This window comes from Ictidomys tridecemlineatus, chromosome 8 (genome assembly GCF_052094955.1).
Source record: "Ictidomys tridecemlineatus isolate mIctTri1 chromosome 8, mIctTri1.hap1, whole genome shotgun sequence".
NCBI lineage: Eukaryota > Metazoa > Chordata > Mammalia > Rodentia > Sciuridae > Ictidomys > Ictidomys tridecemlineatus.
The window spans coordinates 110882714-110901251 of NC_135484.1; the positions used below are offsets into that span (position 1 = coordinate 110882714).

General features: G+C 49.7%; 1 long non-coding RNA gene across 2 annotated transcripts; it reads right to left on the reverse strand.

The window, feature by feature from the left end:
• Positions 1–876: 876 nt before the first annotated feature.
• On the reverse strand, positions 877–13348 carry LOC120889035 (uncharacterized). Of its 2 annotated transcripts, XR_013425181.1 has the most exons (3): positions 13036–13347; positions 4172–4235; positions 877–1063 (listed from the first exon to the last, which is right to left on the reverse strand). It is a non-coding gene; the product is annotated as an uncharacterized LOC120889035 (long non-coding RNA). The 2 variants fall into 2 exon arrangements; XR_013425182.1 differs by lacking the exon at positions 4172–4235 and having other exon boundaries at positions 13036–13348.
• Positions 13349–18538: the final 5190 nt, after the last annotated feature.

The following is an 18538-nucleotide window of genomic DNA, read 5'->3' on the forward strand; positions in this document are numbered from 1 at the left end:
CTCAGAATCGCTCCCTGATTTATGCTGCTCTCTTTGGCATGGTATTGACAATCGGAAGGTCTGATAGGTTCGCTACAGGTCATCTATTTAACAGAGCCTCGGTTAATGCAGGAAAGACATGATGCTTGGTTTTTAAGTGACGGAGATGCAGCCACATTTTATTTTCAGTAAGGTGCCTGGAGACCTACGTGGGGGCGCTGGCTGAGCTGGGGAGGGGACTTGTTGACAGCAGCAAGCTCTGTCCTGCTGACCACTGCCTTCCTGAGCCAACTCTGAGAACAAAAGTTGTTTTGTTGACCAGCCATTTGAAGCAGGGCAGGCGGGTAGTGAGAGGGTAGTCAGACACACTCACTCGGACTGGAAGGCCCAGATAGGATTGAGGGAGGAGAGTTCTGTCCACCCCTGCTGCGGTCCGGGAGGGAGCTCTGAGGTGCTCAATCAACACTGCCTGACATGCTTCCTGCAAGCAGGCTGCCTGGCCCCAGAGCTTCACTAGGCCCAGTTTCTCACCCTTCCCTGAATTCAGGTCCTTCCCCCTATGACTCTGCCGCGTGCTCACCAGGGCACAGGGCTGTGCTCCATCTTTGACTCTGGGTTTCCCTTGTGACTGGCCTTAGCCAGCCAGGTATTCATGAGACACTACAAGGCTCACTAACCTGCCCTGGTACCTCCACGCTCACCATGAGAACATGTCCAGGCTGGCCTGGTGGACAGCAAGAGACACCTGGATCAGGGCCAAGTGGCCTGGTCCTCCCAGCCCAGGGTAGCCCTTCCCAGCCGATAGCTGGCCGCCTCCAGGCACAGGAGGAAACCCAGCCACTGAGGCCTGAAGAGGACGGCGGGGCTCCCCTCACACCCACTGGCTACGTAAACATCTACAGTTAAAGGTCACTGTGTTTATTAGGTTGTGCAGTTGTGACAATGGATGCCAAATGCATCAGCTCTAATGCCGGATCCATGAGCCACGGGTGTGCAGACCAACCAGGTAGGAAAGGGAGCTCTCTGAATGGCGGAGGGACCTGGGCGAGCAGGATGTCTCAAGGGAAGGCCGACTCCTGGGGACCTGCGGGGAGGGACACATGAATTACTTGAGGGTGTTCACTTGGAATAGAGCCACAGAGACTTAGTTTTTCCCTTGGGAACTCTCCTGTCCCCTCCCCAGCCCCATGCCCATTAGATTGCCCAAGGTCAAGACCCCTCTCCTGGCTCCAGAGTTGGGCGGAACCCGTTGGGAACCGGGCAGCCCATTCTCCTGCTTTATTTAGCAAAGAACATTCCATGGGAAATCTTTGATGTTCCCCATACAAACAAAGCAAGCGTGGGCTCCATTTCGCTCGCTCTCTTTTCCGTGTGGAAGCTCGATCCCTGAGGTCGGCTAGCCCATCCTGCCCCCGCTTTCTAAAAATATTTCTGTGTCCTGCGGTTCTTTTGCTGATTTATCTTCCTTAGCTTTTATTCCGCAGCCAGCCCAATCCACCCAGAGGAACCCCGTTTCCACCGCCAGCGTGGGAGGTGGGCGGGAAGGACCTACCAGCAGGAACCCGGGCAGAGGGGTAGCAATGTGCTCTCCGGTTGGGGAACATGCCTTAAGCAAAAGATGAAATTCCCTTGTCATTTATTTATTGAGAAGACATTGAGACCACTAAATAGTTTGAGAAAGGACTTTAGTTGTTAGTGATATATTGGGTTTTTTTTTTTTTTTTTTTTGCAATGAGTAAAATCCGCGCACACTCTCCTTGCTCCCATTAATCTCTTTTAGCTTTCCTTTCCTTGGCCCACTTACCTCTCTTGGTTTCTTCTCTTTCCAGTGTTGGGGCTGGACCCGGGGCCTCCTGCATGGTGGGCCGGGAGCCATGCTCCCAGGCCCTCCCTCTCTCTTTTAATCCCACTCCTGCATTTCAAGTGGCCCCTTCCCCACAGCTACCTGACTTCCTTGGGCATCTCTGGTAAGAGAGGAAGCAGTTAAGAGAATGAGCTGGGGTTCGCGTGGGCAACCTGCCCCTGGGCCCTGGAAACCCAGCAGCGCCTGAAGCAAACCCTCTTCCAAAATACTCCTAGCAGGAGAGAGGGAAGGAGGGCTTCGGGGGGGACCTGGAAAGGGCTGAGTTTGTCCCTGGTGGCATAACCTCCACCCCGGGTGACATGAGCCAGTGATTCTGCACCAGAGGGGTCACCAGCAGGCAGCCAGGAGCAAGTGCAAACCTCTTTTGAGGAACCCACGGTCAACACAGGTCCCAACAAGTTCTTACCACTAAAACCATGAAGAACGTGAGCGCGCAATTTAAAATCCTGGCACACACAAGGAAATGTCACCATGTGTAAGAGTTTAAAGAAGGAACAGATTAAAGGACCATTTAGTAACCACAATAGCAGCATTGTAGTCATCATTATTCAGTCTATTAGTCAGAGTTCTCCATAAAGATATATGTCTCTCTCTCTCTCTCTCTCTCTCTCTCTCTCTCTCTCTAAGGATTTATTATGGGAATTGAATCATATGATCACAGGGTCCAGAATTTCCCATGAAGCAGTCTGCAAACTGGAGAATCAGGAAGGCAGGTGCATTGCAGCCCTTTCAGCCCAAAGAGGGTGAACCTGAGGCAGGAGAAGGGGTAGGTGCTGGGGTTAGGATACGTCCCAGAGTCCAAAGGTGAACCAGGAGGTCCAACATCTAAGGGAAGAAGATGAAGTCCCAGCCCCAGGAAAACAGCAGGAAGAGGTGGGGAGGGGAGCTATGTGCAGGGGAGAATTCCCCTCCTCTTCCTGTTTGTTCTATCTGTGCCTTCCCTGAATGGGACGGTACCCACGCATGCTGGGGTGGCTGGATCCTCTCTACTCATTCTAGTGATTCAGTCGCTCGTCTCTTCCAGAAACACCCGCACAGATACACCCAGGAAGAGTGTTTTACCAATTACAGGAGGGTCCCTTAACTCGGGCAAGGTGACACATAAAATCAGCTACCACACCCAGTTTAAAAGTCTGTTTAATGAATTAAAAGAGGACCAAAAGTGTGACAAATTTATGAAAGGCGATCAAAATTGGCTGCATAATTTGAAGGAGAACTAAATATAACTTTCATAAGTGAAAGAAAATAACTGAAGTAAAAAACTCAAGAAATTGGGTTTGGTGGCCGCCTGCCTATAATCCCAGTGATTTAAGAGGCTGAGACAGGAGGACACGGCAAGTTCAAGGCCAGCCTGGACCCCACGGCATGATCCTGTCTCAAAATAAAATAATGAGGGCTGGGAATATGGCTCAGACATGGGGCACCCCTGGGTTCACTCCCCAGTGCCACCAAAAGAAATAAACAATTAAAATGGAAGGGGAAACCACAGATGAAGGCGTTATCAAAACTAGAACATTTGACCGAAAACAGACTGAAGTTGACCCCGTTGCATAATGAGGAGATCTGACCTGTCACTGAAGCCAGCCCCCAAACAGGAGGTGGCATTAGGGAGGACACCAGGCTCACGGGCGTCCCAGAGACTCGGACAACAGGGACTTGGGTTCTCTACTGCTACATAACAGCCACCCCAAAACTTAGGGGCTCAAAAACAACATCGATCATTTAACTTGAATCTACAATTCGGGCAGGACCTGGTGGGGACAGCTTGCTCCTTTGCACCTGGCTGGATGGTAGCTTTAGTCAAAGTGGCTCGCCTGGCGGGGGAGGTATGCAGCCAGGAGCCCAGGGACTCTCTGAGGCCGAGTCCCCACAGGGAGGGGCAGAAGTGCATGCCGCTTTCATTAGCTGGTGCTGGAAGGTGAACGGTGTCACTCCAACTCCCTTCCATTGGCAGAGTCCTAACAGATCTGCCTGGACGCAGAGCAGAGGGAGTGGGAAGCTTCTTGATCCGTGGTTGTGCCTGGGCTCTGTTTCTTTTCTGGAAATGCATCGGCTGCAGGGCACACCAACCCAGGGTCAGTAAGGGAGACCTAGGCAGGGGGTCACTCAAGCTGTGGTTGCTGGGCTCGACCTGAGTGGTGAGGCCAGCCCGGGAGTCAAGGCATCTGCAGGTGATGTAAGCCTCGTGGTGACAACAGGGCAGAGATTCTGGAGCTGCGGTGCCTGGATTTGAGTTCTGGTTAGCAGTTTATGATCTCGGGCAAGAAAACATAACCCCTTTCTGCCTCCGTTTCCCCATCTATTAAACGGGGTAACCACAGTGCTCACCTCACGAGGCTGGGAGGATTCTGCAGGTCCACACGGGTACAGAGCCAAGAACAGCACCCAGCTCCTAGGAAGGGGTGTGTGAGAAAAGCCAATTCTGTGACTTGGTGGCTTCACAGAAAAGGACCAGGAACCAAACAGGGAAGCGGGGGACCGGATGGTGTATATCAGAGGTCGGAAGTAAAGCTGCCTTCCGGGAACTAGAACTGGGGTGCTCAGCCCACCCCCTAAGCCCTCCTGGGTCCTGCCAGCGTGGGTCCTGGCACACACGTCCCTGGAGGCAGGGACTGGTGGTGACTCCTTGTGGTGCCAGCACAGTGTCCTCCGAGTGAGACCTGGGGTCCCTCAGCCCTGCCTGGGGGTCCTGCCGTGCTTGGAGGCGACACCAAGTAGTTCAAACACTATAAAATCCCTGCAATGTGTTTGAGCAGTGAGCAGTGAGCAGTCCTGAGGCCACAGAGATACAGAGCAGCTGCCTCCCTCTCTGAGCAGCCACACGCAGCGTTTAATCAAAACTGGGGACATCCGAGAACGTGCACAGGAGGAGGGGGAGGGTGGCCATTTGTCGGTCAGGACTGGGCGCTCCTCAGAGCCCAGGCACAGCCTGCCCTGCGTGTCCTCAGCAGCCCCCTGCTGTCGCCTGGCCCCCCAGTGATTACAAGCCTCTCAACCTGAGGGGGGCCACACTCCTCCAGCTTCTAGTATGTAAGGCAGTGTCCACCGAGCAAATGGCTTCCTGGGCCTCGGTTCCCCGTGTGGGAAATGACGAGAAGGGTCTCTCTCCCTCAGTGTTGTTGGGAGTGTCAGATGATCACCTGCAGGGCCCCCTGACCTTCACCCGCCCACCCTCCGCAGCAATTGAGGCTGAGCTGAATGCTGTGAGGGTTGTAGGCCTGGTTTTCTGAGCCATGTCCTGCAAGGTGCCCCTTGAAAAAGTGGTTCTAAAGTCAGAGAAGTTGGGGAGACCCCGTGCTCCACGGACGCCCCTCCCTGCTAGATGCCCAGGCATGTTAAAGCTTCCAAGTCTGCTAGGAAGAGTCGTGCTTCGTCTAACCCAGGGTTTTCTAAAACCTCACTGTGGAAACCTTTCTGAGTTTCACCCATTAGCATCCTTGAGACGGTCTCTGGAAGACTCGGGGGTGGATAAACCACAAGACTGCTTAATCTTTATTAACTCATTTCTCATCAGAAAAAATGGCAGTAATTAATACCTAGCTTTCAGACTGCTGAGATCTGGCTCGCAGAGGGTGGGCAAGAAGGAGCAGATGTTGAGATATAGACAGGGATAGAGCTTGCAAGGAATAACACTGAGAGACACAGACCCTGCAGGTGAGAACTGAGGCAAGGGACTGACCACAAAGGCAAGATTGGCACAGGCTGGCTGAGTTGAAGCGGGGGATGTGACCAAGGGATCCTAAGTCTCCTGGATCAGCAATGGAGATTGTACTGGGCACATTTCACAATTATTTACTGAGCACCTGCTGTATGCCAGGCATTCTTAGCCCCCGGAGAATACTTTAGTGAACAAAACAAAGCTCCTGCCCTCATGGAGTTTACACTATCAAACAAATTTAATACCAAAGTAATATATAAGTCCAATAAAAAAATAAAGCAAAGAGGTGACAGATGTTACGTTAAATAGTGTGGTCAGCAAATGGTGATGTGAGCAGCAAGTGGAAAAAGGCAAATGACTGTAGAACCACTGACCCATCATCCCCATTGTCATTATCGATGACATCATCACTTTTAAACACCATTCCCCACCCCCATCCCCTTGGGCCAAGCACCTCTCAGGACTGGCTTTGCAGAGATGCAGTTCCAGGAATAGCCACAAGGTGGAGCAATAACTCTAACCGGGCGGGGGCTGAGAGTTTATTAATGAACCCAGAAGACTTAATGCGAAGTCCTCCCTTAGATCCTCCCAAGGTTGCCAGTCACCTTGGGCTGTCTGCTGCCAGCAGCCACCAGTATCCCATGGAATTGGCTTGTGAACTTGAGCATGTAGTTGGGGTCTTTGGCTCTCTGACATCCAGTGACTGGGAGAGCCACCCGGGAAGCCATGTCAGGGAGTAGTGGACAGGCCCACGTCCAGGATCCAGGCTCTGGGGCTGGGGTTGGCATGGCCATCAGGAGAGCAGTTCCAGGCCAGACCTGCCCTCTCCATGACTGCGGGCACTTTAGCACATCCATCTGCCTCTAGCCATGGGCAGTTGGTGAGGGAGCAGGAAGTGGAGAGCCAGCACTAGGTTAATAATTCAGTTGGAGCCAGAATAGACCATCTGCATGTGGCTTAGGACCTGCTCAGTGCTCCCATCAGCTCATCTAAGCTTGAGGCAGGGCTGCCTGGCAGGAATTCTGGGGACCATGGAACCCGCAGGCCCTGCCCCACCCTCCTCTGCACAGTGGCAAGGACTGTCCCCTGTGGCAGAAGCAGCCAAGACATCCCATTTGGGGTCTTCCCTGAAAGGGCCCTGCCTGGCTTGCTCCCTCTGCGGCCACAACTGGAGGACTGACTCTCCTCTGGACTCATCCAACAGCGAGGGTTTACAGACTCAGGTTTTCCTGATATTTGATTCCCCCCAGTAACTTGGGAACTGATGCTGCAGGCGGGCTCCCCCCGAGGGTCCCAGGAAGAGAGGGGCAGGGTCTCTTCCAACCAGTTCTTTGCTTTTCTCTGGGAGGAAAAACTCATTTCTCCTTGCTCTGAGATTCCATCTGGAGGCTCTGCAGGGCTGGGGACGGAGGGGGAAGTCCCTCACCCTGCTTTCCTCCTCTGCAGGTGCCCTGGCACCTGAGCCGGGCCCAGTGAAGGGCAATGGCCCTCATGTCTAGTGAGGTCCTGGCACGGCTTCTATCGCTGGCTGATCTTATTTATTCCACCGAACAGTTCTATTTGGTACATTTATCCTTTTTTATTTTATATTAATATCCTCACATAAAATTCCTGAAAATATCCTCATCGTAACTGTCAAGAGTGCATCAATATTTAAAGTAAAATACTCCTGGTTTTCCTAGCCCTCAGCACTCACCCGGATACCAACACATAATGGACTCTAATTAGCCAGTGGTGGCAGTTTGGTATTTATCTGTCCAAACTTAAATATTCAGAGAGATTATATTAGTTATATATTTTAGATCCTAAAATATAATATAAATAATATATACTATATGTTATTAAATAATTATAGATATTATGTAATTATATGTGTGTATATTTTATATATGTTATTTATCACGTGATAAGTACATATAGATAAATACTTTTGTTTTGCCTCCCCCCCCCCCAAGTCCTGGAAGCTGTGACGTCTGGCTCCATGTCAGAGAAATCAGGTGGAGGCTGCCTTGGGCTCTGCTTACCAAGGAGTGCGAACACCCTATTCTTGGTCTCCTCATCAATCTCAATGTGCTAAATGAGCTTTATTTGAAAAGCCCCTGAGAGAGGCATGGCAAGCTTTCTAAGTTATTCAGCTGAAATCCTGGAGAGCCCTAGGGATGTACTAGGTATGTGATCCAGTTTCCCCCTGAGCGACCCTGGCCTCTACTTCAAGCTTGGGTCAGGGATGTGGCTGCAGACCCTGTGCAGAGGACTCTTGCAGCCGTTTCCTGTCAATACAAGGAGCCCAGCAGAGAGCATGTGCCTGGCTGCAGGGAGGCTGGGTCTTGGGCTCTGGGAGCAGAGTAGGCGGTGCCCTGTGGACCCTGGGAGGAGAAGGGCCAGATGTGGGCCCTATGGCCTGATCCCTGCTCACCCTGCCCCCAGCCTTCCTGACCCCTACTGAGCGTCTGCAGGGAGATGATGCAGTCCCTCCCGTTCCTTGCACCGGCTTTAGGAGGTGGGTACCACGCTGGGCACCCCCTTGTGTAGATGGAGAAGCTGAGCTTGGAGAAGGGAGGCCCCAGGAACACAGGGCGAGAACACAGCCTTGCTGGGACTGGAGCCTGCGGGTTGAAATCCCAGCCTCACCCAGTGGCTTGTTCTTGTTCAGTTTATTCCTTCTTTCTTCCTTTCTTTTTTTTGTACACGAGCAATACTGATTATATGTCAAATAAAAATGGCAGACTTCTTCAATACCCCCTCCTTTGGCGACCATCATTATCAGTTGAGTCCATCCTTCCAGAAGTTCCTTCCTCACACAATCACATATACAGAGTTGCCATTTTAAAAATATAAAAAGGAATGCTTCCAGTTTTCTCCATTTAGAATGACCTTGGCCTTGGGTTTAGCACAGACAGCTTTCGCAATGTTGAGGTATGTTCCTACTGTCCCTAGATTTTCTGGTGGTTTGAACATGAAAGGGGCTGTATTTGGTCACATGCTTTCTCTGCATCAATTGATAGAATCATATGATTCTTTAAGTCTACTGATGTGATGAATCATGTTTATTGATTTCCCTATATTGAACCTTGCATCCCTGGGATGAACCTCTCTTGGTCATGGTGCGCTACTTTTAAAATATGTTTTTATATGCGATTTGCTAGAATTTCATTGAGAATTTTTACATCAATGTTCATCAGGGATATTGGTCTGAAATTTTCTTTCCTTGTCATGTCTCTGCCTCATATGATACTAGCTTCATAGAATGAGTTTGGAAGGGTTCCCTCCTTTTCTATTTCATGGAATAATTTGAGGAGTATTGGTATTAGTTTTTCTTTGAAGGGCTTGCAGAACTCTGCCGAGAATTCATCTGGTCCTGGGCTCTTCTTGGCTGGTAGGCTTTTGATGGTGTCTTCTATTTCTTTGCTTGAAATTGATCTGTTTAAGTTACGTCTGACCTCTTGACTCACGTTTGGGTTGATCATACGCCTCTAGAAATTTGTCAGTATCTTCAAGCTTTTCTATTTTACTGGAATATAAATTTTCAAAATAGTGTCTAATTGTCTTCTGTGTTTCAGTAGTGTCTGTCGTGATATTTCCTTGTTCATTATAAATTTCAGTAATTTGAGTTTTCTCCCTTCTTCTTTTCATTAGGGTGGCTAAGGGTTTGTCAATTTGATTTATTTTTTTCAAAGAAACAGCTTTTTGTTTTGTCAATTTTCTGAATTTTTTTCTTTTGTTTCAATTTCATTGATTTCTACCCTGATTTTAATTATTTCCTGTATTCTACTACTTTTGGTATTTGTTTGTTCTCCTTTTTTTCTAGAGCTTTGAGATGTAATGTTAGGTTGTTTATTTGTTGACTTTTTCTTCTTTTAATGAATGAAAAAAAAATTGGAAGCATTGCCTCTAAAAAGTGGAACAAGACAGGGATGGCCTCTTTCACCACTCCTATTCAACACAGTCCTTGAAACACTGGCCAGAGCAATTAGACAGACAAAAGAAATCAAAAGGATACAAATAGGAAAAGCAGAACTCAAACTATCATTATTTGCCAGACAACATGATTCTATACTTAGAGGATTCAAAAAACTCCAGCAAACTTCTAGAATTAATCAATGAATTCAGCAAAGTAACAGGATATAAAATCAATACCCATAAATCAAATGCATTTCTATACATCAGTGATGAATCCTCTGAAAGAGAAATTGGGAAAACTACTCCATTCACAGTACTCTGAAAAACAACAACAACAACAAAAACTTGGGAATCAACTTAGCAAAAGAAGTGAAAACCTCTACAATGAAAACTATAGAATACTTAGAAGACCTTAGAAGATGGAAAGATCTCCCAGGCTCTTGGATAGGCAAAATTAATATTGTCAAAACAATCATACTACCCAAAGTGCTATACAGATTCAGTGAGATTCCAATTAAAATCCCATTGTCATTCCTTATAGAAATAGGAAAAGCAATCATAAAATTCATTTAGAAAAATAAGAGACCCAGAATAGGCCAAAGCAATCCTTAGCAAGAAGAGTGAAGCAGGTGACATCACAATACCAGACCTTAAACTATACTACAGAGCTATAGTAACAAAAATGGCATAGTATTAGAACCCAAACAGACATGTAGACCTATGGTACAGAATAGAAGACACAGAGACAAACCCACATAAATACAGTTATCTCATATTAGACAAAGGCACCCAAAACATACATTGGAGAAAAGAAGACTCTTCAACAAATGGTGCTGGGAGAACTGGAAATCCATATGCAGCAAAATGAAAATAAACCCTTATCATGCACAAAATTCAACTCAGAGTGGATAAAGGACCTAGGAATTAGTCCAGAGACTTTGTGCCTAACAGAGGAAATGCAGGCTCAAATCCTCAACACATCAGATTAGGTCCCAACTTCCTTATTAAGACTCCTAAAGCTCAAGAAATAAAACATTAATTTAAAATTAGAAATCAAGAATTAATAAATGGGATGGATTCAAATTGAAAAGCTTCTTGTCAGCAAAAGAAACAATCAATGAGATAAAGAGAGAGACCACATTTTGGGAGCAAGTTTTTGCTACATGCATGTCAGATAGAGCACTAGTCTCCAGGATATATAAAGAACTCAAAATACTTAACACCAACCAACCAACAAACAAACAACCTAATCAAAAATGGGCTAAGGAACTGAACAGACACTTATCAGAAGAAGATATACAATCAATCAACAAGTACATGAAAAAAATGTTCAACATCTCTAGCAATTACAGAAATGCAAATCAAAACTACTCTTAAGATTTCATCTCACTCAAGTCAGAATGGCAGTTATTAAGAATACAAGCAATAATAAGTGTTGGCGAGGATGTCAGGGAAAAGGCACACTCATACATTGCTGGTGGGACTGCAAATTGGTGCAGTCACTCTGGAAAGCAGTATGGAGATTCCTTGGAAAACTTGGAATAAAACCACCATTTGATCCAGCTATCCCACTCCTTGGTCTATACCCAAAGGACTTAAAATCAGCATACAGCAGTGATGCAGCCACATCAATGTTTATAGCAGCTCAATTCACAGTAGCTAAACTGTGGAAGCAACCTAAATGCCCTTCAATAGATGAATGGATAAAGAAACTGTGGTATATATACACAATGGAATATTATGCAGCATTTAAAGAGAATATAATTATGGCATTTGTAGGTAAATGGATGGAGTTGGAGAATATCATGCTAAGAGAAGTAAGCCAATCCCAAAAAAGCAAGGGCAGAATGTTCTCTCAGATAAGCAGATGCTGATCTGTAATGGGGGGTGGGCATGGGAAAAATGGAGGAACTGTGATTGGGCAAAGGGAAGGGAGAGGAGGGTGCATGGGGACAGGAAAGATGGTGAAATGAGAGGGACATCATTACCCCAGGCACATGTGTGACTACACCTGTGGTGTGATGCTACATCGTGTACAACCAGAGAAACGTACAATTGTGTACAATGAATCAAAATACATTCTGCTGTTATATATATCTAATTAAAATAAATTAATAAAAAACAAAATAAAAATATAAAAGGGATCACATTCTACATACACTTCAAAGACACTGTCCCCTTCGCAGTGCTTCTTCCACACTCACATGTCCGCACCCGCTTCCTTTCCTAATGGCACCAGTGCTCCACCACCTGCCTCTGCCACAATGTCACTATTCCCAACTCATGTTCAGTTTACTTCTCTGACAACGAGATTAATAACAGTACCTGCCTAGAAGGATCATCGGGAGAGTAAGTGAGATAATACATGCAGGTTGTGCAGAATCAACCCTGGCACACACCCATGTCTACAGTAGGGGCTACCGCAGTCTTCACCAACACCCGTGTTATTATAGATGGATGAGGGTATTTTTCCCAGTTTCTTCCATTATAAACAATGCCAACATGAAGAGCCTCCTACTGCTGTTTGTGTGTCATGAGAGTTTGTGGGTAGATTTCTGGAATGCTGGGACAGGAGACTGGAGGGTGAGAGAAGAGACACCAGGGCATTTTCTCCCTGTCCAGCCCCATGTCTGTGGCATTGCCATGTCCTCAGGCTCCAGCTCCTGCAGGGCGGCCCCTCTCCCTGTGCCAGCTCTGCTGGGCTCAGAGGCCCCTCCTTGTCCCCACCCCTTCAGCCCTAGGGTGGGTGGCAGCTCCCTACTTTGCCAGTCTCTGGGTATTTTGCTGTCCCTGCCTGGTCCCTCGACCCTGCCCACCTCACTCTAAGCTGGCCTTTGTTATCCGCCACCACTCAAATAGTCTGGGCTGAATTTTGTATGCGTCCTGACACATTCTAGAAATTTCTATAAATTTCCCGTTCCTATTCTTCATCCATTTTCGGTAGGGTTGCCTTTATAATCATTTATTAAAAAAAAAAACTTTCTGCATCATAAGTATCACTATTTTGTTATGGTATAAATATGTTATCTTAGTTTTTATTTATCTTAATTTTTTTGGTAATGGAATACATTTTGTTGTTGTTGTTGTTGTACTGGGGACTGAACCCAGGGCATTTACCACTGAGCCGCATCCCCAGCCCTTTTTATACTTTATTTAGAGACAGGGACTCGCTAAGTTGCTGAGGCTGGCTTTGAACCCCTGATCCTCCTGCCTCAGCCTCCCAAACCGCTGGAATTACACTTTGTGCATGTGCACAGAAAGGAATGGGGGAGGGGCACATTGACAAAGGGAGGAAGGGGTGACTCTGTGAGCTGGACACCACTGCCGCTCTGGCTTTCCCTAGGTGGTCATTCCGTCTCTGTAAAGAGCCCTGTCTGGTTTTAGTGCAGGGATCCATAATGCCCCTGCCAGTCACGCTACCCACAGGGGCTGGGGTTGCTAACAGGAGCCACTGCTTGGTGGACAGTCTCAATTACCTTGACCTTGACCCACCTCCTTCTTCTGCCCCTGGCATTTGTGAACTTCCAGGAGAGAAGTCTCTAGTCCAAGCCTCTAGGTGTGCTGTACCCCCACCGTATGCCAGAAGCCTGCAGGGACCTGGATCCTACAAGACACAGAGTTGTCCAAGGTTTACCTGAGGAGGGGGCTTCACGGGCAGCGGCGGCTCCTCCACTCTGTGCCTCTGGTGCACACGCCCACACCACCTGCTCCTCCACCTCCTGCCAGTCACAGCTCAGCTCAGGGCTTGGCACCAGACTGTCCACACTGCCACAGCCTCAGAGAGCCCTTCCAGTGCCTGGCTGGTGTTGGGACTTCTCTGTCACTTGTGCCCAGTTTGGGGCACTCCCAGGCCCTCTCATCCTCTCTGTGAAGCCTGCACCCGCCTCTCCTCCTGAGGTTCCTCCTGCCCCAGTTCCTTGGCAGCTCTGGGCAAATCCAGCCAGCTGCCTGGCTTTGTCAGTCCAGTCACATACTGTGCTACAGTGGCAGAACCGAACCATTGTGACAGAGACCATCCAGCCTGCAAAACCGGAGCGAAACATCTGAAATATTCACTGTGTGGCTCTTGACAGAGAAGGGAGGCTGCCCTTCCTCTAGATGTTCTCCTATAAAGTGTTCTGAAGGGCCACAGGTCACTCTAGGCTCTCCTGCCCTTGACCCTGTGACCTGGTCAGTAGCTCTTCCAGGAGGAGGAAGGAGGGGACTCTTGTCCCCTCCTCCTAGTGGTTATAGTGACACACCCAATGTGACCCAGTCTCTGGGTACTTTCACTGTCTGTGGGCTACAGACACCCTGGACACCCGTCACATCAACCCCTGCCTCAGACAGGCTGCGACCCTGTCCTGTGGGAGCTGGCCAGTGTGCCCTCGAGCCCTCCTGGTGACCAGGGAAAGCCATACCCGCCTTAATCCCTTAGACCCAAACTCAAATGCCATAATCCCCAATATTGAAATCCCCAAAGATCAAAATCCCCGAAGTCTAATCTCCCGAATCACAATCCCAAAAGATTAAAATCCTGAACGCTGAAATCCTAAAAGCCAAACATAAACCTCATAATTCCCACCGAAAAGGGATGACCAAGAGGGGCAGAGGCTGGGACCCAGGGGGGGGGCAGAGGCTGGGACCCAGGGAGGGGCAGGCGCACCATCAGTTGTATGCAGGTGGCTGCTGCATTTCAGATTCTCCAAGTACCTGGATGCCTGGCAATGCCTGGGAGGGAAGCTGGGGGGCAGTGTGTGGCTGAGGGGACAGGGTGGCAGGAAGGTCCACTATGCAGAAAGGGGGCATGACCCCCATCTGTGCCCTCTGAGGAGGTGCCTGCTCTGTCTGTCTCAAAGCAAGCCTTCAGGATGGAGCTTGAGACCAGAGGCCCCAGCGCCCACATCTGGGCATGCTCCATCCCTGCAATGCTCTTTTCACGTGTCAAATCTTCTTCATTTTTAAAGGTTATTTTCTCCTGTTTTTCTACCAACATTTTAAACTTCAGTATTAGTTTTTACAATTCGCTACGCCACGGAGGTCACCCTTGCCTCACTTCCAACGTGGAGGTGGAAATGGTGTGACAACTCTTCAGAGTTTTATTTTATGCATTTTTTGCAAGTCCAACTCAGCAAAAGTGCATTACTACCAAGGTGACTTTGTGCATAAGAACGTACGCAGAAACATTGAAACTTGCCAACCAAAAGGAGAGACGTCCTTTTTGTGCATCTACAGTTGTGAAAAATGAAATTTCTCAAAATCCCTATTGTTTGGACAACTGTTTAACTGTGGTGGTGACCAATTGTGGGGTTTACTGGGGGTACCAGGGATTAAACTCAGGGGCACTTGACCACTGAGCCACATCCCAGCCCTTCTTTGTAATTAATTTAGAGACAAGCTCCCACTGAGTTGCTGAACATCCCGCTGTTGCTGAGGCTGCCTTTGAACCTGTGATTCTGCTGCCTCAGCCTCCTGAGCTGCTGATATTGCAGGTATGCACCACGGTGCGGGGACCAATTGTGGTTTTGATTGATTTTGTCAAAAGACCTTGGTTGTCCACTGTGGTATTTCCAATGTCTGTAGTAATAAACCTGGGCATCCGCAATCACCAACCAGAGTGTTTTACCTTTACGCCTTTTGCTTTTGACCTATTTCTTTAAGAATATATTTTGCATCAGACTGTCTACACTGCCCGGTTGGCTAACCCGTGTGACTGCTGTTGTTAGCGTTCCTGAGTGTGGATTCTGCCAATCGGTCTGACATTGCAGCCTATTTCACTGTGCAAGGTGACCCATGAAATGTCATGTTGTATATGTTTCTAAATAAATCCCCTTTTGAAAATGTAAATAAAATGACTTCTGGAGAATTTTGAAATTATTTTTGTCCAGAATTATATTGTTGAGATTTTGATATTTCAGGGTTTCAGTCAGATTTTATCTAAAGATCTTTCAAGACTCTGGGGAGTTTGCTCTTTCTGCACGTCAACATTCAGGACTATGGTGTTGGGATTGTCTTTGGGGATTGTGGCCCAAACCCCTCCTTTGATCCATGGCTCTAACAGCCACCTCTTTGGTGCCACTTCCCCAATTTCAGTCCCCAGCCCCGACTTCTCCAGGGACTCCAGACTCCAGGAACAGAAGCGCCCACTTGCCACAGCTGCCTGAGTGTTCAATGGCCTCTTGAGTTTAGTATGTGCCCAAGCAGAAGTTTTGATCCCCACGCCAAGCCTGTCCCTCTGCTTGTCCTCCCAGTCTCCGTGTGGCTTTGGTTGCCACCCCCTGCTCAGTCCACTAAGTCAGAAATCATTCCAAGTTTTCCCTTGTACTCGTCCCTGGATTTCTGGGATGACGGAGACGTTCCCTGTCTGTGTCTTCCAATGCAGTCAGCACACGTGACCATTTAGCACTTATAATGTGGCTAGTGTGACTGAGGGACTGGATTGTTAATTACAGCTAATTATAATTAATTTTAAGATAAAATGCCACATGTGGCTACCATATTGGAGACCGCCAGGCTCTGGAGCAGATTCCCCGTGGGCACAGCGTGCCTGGCACGGCTATGAGTCGGCTCTGCTCCTTCCCCCTCCCCACTCCCCTCTCCTTCAGGGCTGCACCCCTCCCTCTGCGCCCCTCTTTCCCCTCTTGGGCCACTCCCCTGCCCTTCTCCTGCCCCTCCCTGGCCTCAGGGGCCTCTTCCTCCAGGCCGGCTGGCCTCCATGCCGACTCCTCGGCCAACTGAGCTGTCGCTGTAAATCAGCCCCGATAATTTGCCATCTGGTCTCAGCTCTTAGCGGAGAGCAGAGGGAGCCAGGTGGGTTCTGGCTGGAGATGGGCCGGGTAACGAGGCACCCGGGCAGCCAGGGACACTCCATCATGTCTGAGGCTGGCACTGCCCTCCTATGACACCCAGTGCCAAGAATCTGTGCCAGATTCTGAGCAGGCCACCAATCACGGAGGCGCCAGGGGCCTGGCGGGTGGAGAGTGGCCGGGAGCCTGGCTGCAGGTGCCTGGAGCAGGCAGCAGATGCAGGCAGATGGGTGGCGTGGGGGCAGCGGTGGTGAGAGGCTGCTGGGCAGCGATGGGAGTCTCCCATCGCCCGGCATCTGGGACCTCGCTATCCTCATTGCAGCTGTGGGGCCTCGGGCGGCTGCAGGAGGAGGCACCATGGAGGAGCGTTGGTGGAGAGCAAAGCTCTGGCCAGCCTGGGGCACTGCTGCGCTTCATTGGGGGCCAGCATGTATGGGGACGTCCAGGGCCACAGCTGGAGGGCAGCACATTAGTCCTTAGTGAGGGTAGGACATTGAAATACAGTTTAGTGACGCACGGGGCAGTGGGCACCGCAGCTCCCGATTGTCCTCTTCCGAACAAGCAGATGGAGTGACTCAGGAAACCCAAGTGACAGGCCAGCTCAGCTCCCTGCCCCAGCTGTGTCACTAGGTGGTCTTCACCTGGGAGTGACGACGTGGGACTTCTCCACTGATGGGCACCGAGTGGTAGGGCCAAGGAGGCCAGCCTCCTGCAGAGAGCGAAGGTCCCACAGGAGGAAATCTCTCCACCCACATGGTGACCACACCCTGCAGAGGCGGTCCTTCCTGCCTGCTCCAGGAGGGACCCCAGATGACCTTTGTAGCCACCGTGGTCCACCCACGGGCCACTCCCGGGTCACCTGCAACTGCTGGTAGCTGCACGCCCTGGCCCATGCTTTCAATGGCCACTGTGTCAAGATCTGCCCACGTGGCCAACAGAATGCTGGGAATGAGGAGCCCAGGGCGGGGGCAGCCCCTGAGCCACGGCTGATGCGAGTTGGAGGATGTGCACCCAGCTCTCTGTCACTTAGTGTGACTCTAAGGCGCATGGCCCCTGTCTCCCAGAGGTCCCAGTGGAACCCTACCTGGGTTGCCCACAAGGTGATCCCAGGCCCATCAGCCTCCCTCCCTCCCCAGAGTCCCTCCAGCCACCCTCTACCCTGGAGGCAGGCTCAGCTTCTTAGGGAGCCCAGACTAGAGTGGCTGAGAGACCCTCTAGGGACACCTTCCTCCAGTCCTTGGAACTTTGCCTGACATCCTATTGGCCAGGATTAGTCCCATGGCCACATCTCCCTACAAGATGGGTAGGAAGATAGACCTTATTTCACAAGTCTATGTGAGCAGCTAAATATCGGGGATACTATCACCAAGAAAGATGAAAGGAACAGAATGGGACATCTAGCCCGTCACTGTCACAAATCTTGGCTGAGAATGAGAGAAGCCTGAGCTAGGAATTCCCACCAGGGCATCTGACGTGGGCCGAGGGGACTCTGCTATGTGCCCTTCCTCACAGAATTTCAGTTTGCTTTTAGGGACTAGAGGACGGAACCCTTGGGGACAGAGCTCAGCCCTGGGGCTGTCAGTGAGTAGAGACAGCTGGACCCACCACCACGGAGGGTTTATTCTAATAGAAGAGGCAGCTGCTGAACAAACCGTCGTGTAAACTACTAGCCCAAGGATCGCGATGCGCTTGGAAGGCCAAGTGCAGGTGCTTCCCCCGCAGTGTGTCTAACAGAGCTAGAAGCCGCTCTTGTGGGGACCTGTCCATTCTTGCAGTGCCTTCTGAGCATCCAGATGCTCAAGGAGCCCACAGTGCCGAGGAGAAGACTCAGGACAGGGAGGCGAGGTGCTGTGTCAGGTGCTCCGGAGACTTGGTTCCTGTAGCAGTTCCCCACCGACAGGTGAGGAGACTGAGATTTCAGGAGGGCAGGAATCTCTGTTCTACCCAGGGCCGGGGAATGAATGACCCATCCCAGCAGATGGGACGGAGTCCAGCCCATCCCTGGGGCAGTCACTGGGCTTCGAGGAAGGAGTTGGGGACGCTGGCTTCCTAAGCCTGCAGGCATCTCCAGGCCCAGGGCAGGCTCATTTCTTTCCTTGATGGCGACAGTTTCCAGGGGCCTTTGGGGGAAGTAATTTTGAACGCAATGATTTCTTTTTACATATGTCTATTGACTTTTCTCCACGCTGCATTGATATTTCCTAACACTTAACCACCAGAACGGCCACTGACACCAAGGCGAAGCTACTGAGGACGCCAAATTCCAAACGTCCCCTGTTCCTTTTTACCTCTTTCTCTAAAGCTTCATCGGGCTGCTCATGGCAGACTGGAGGGACGAGGGAATTAACAGCT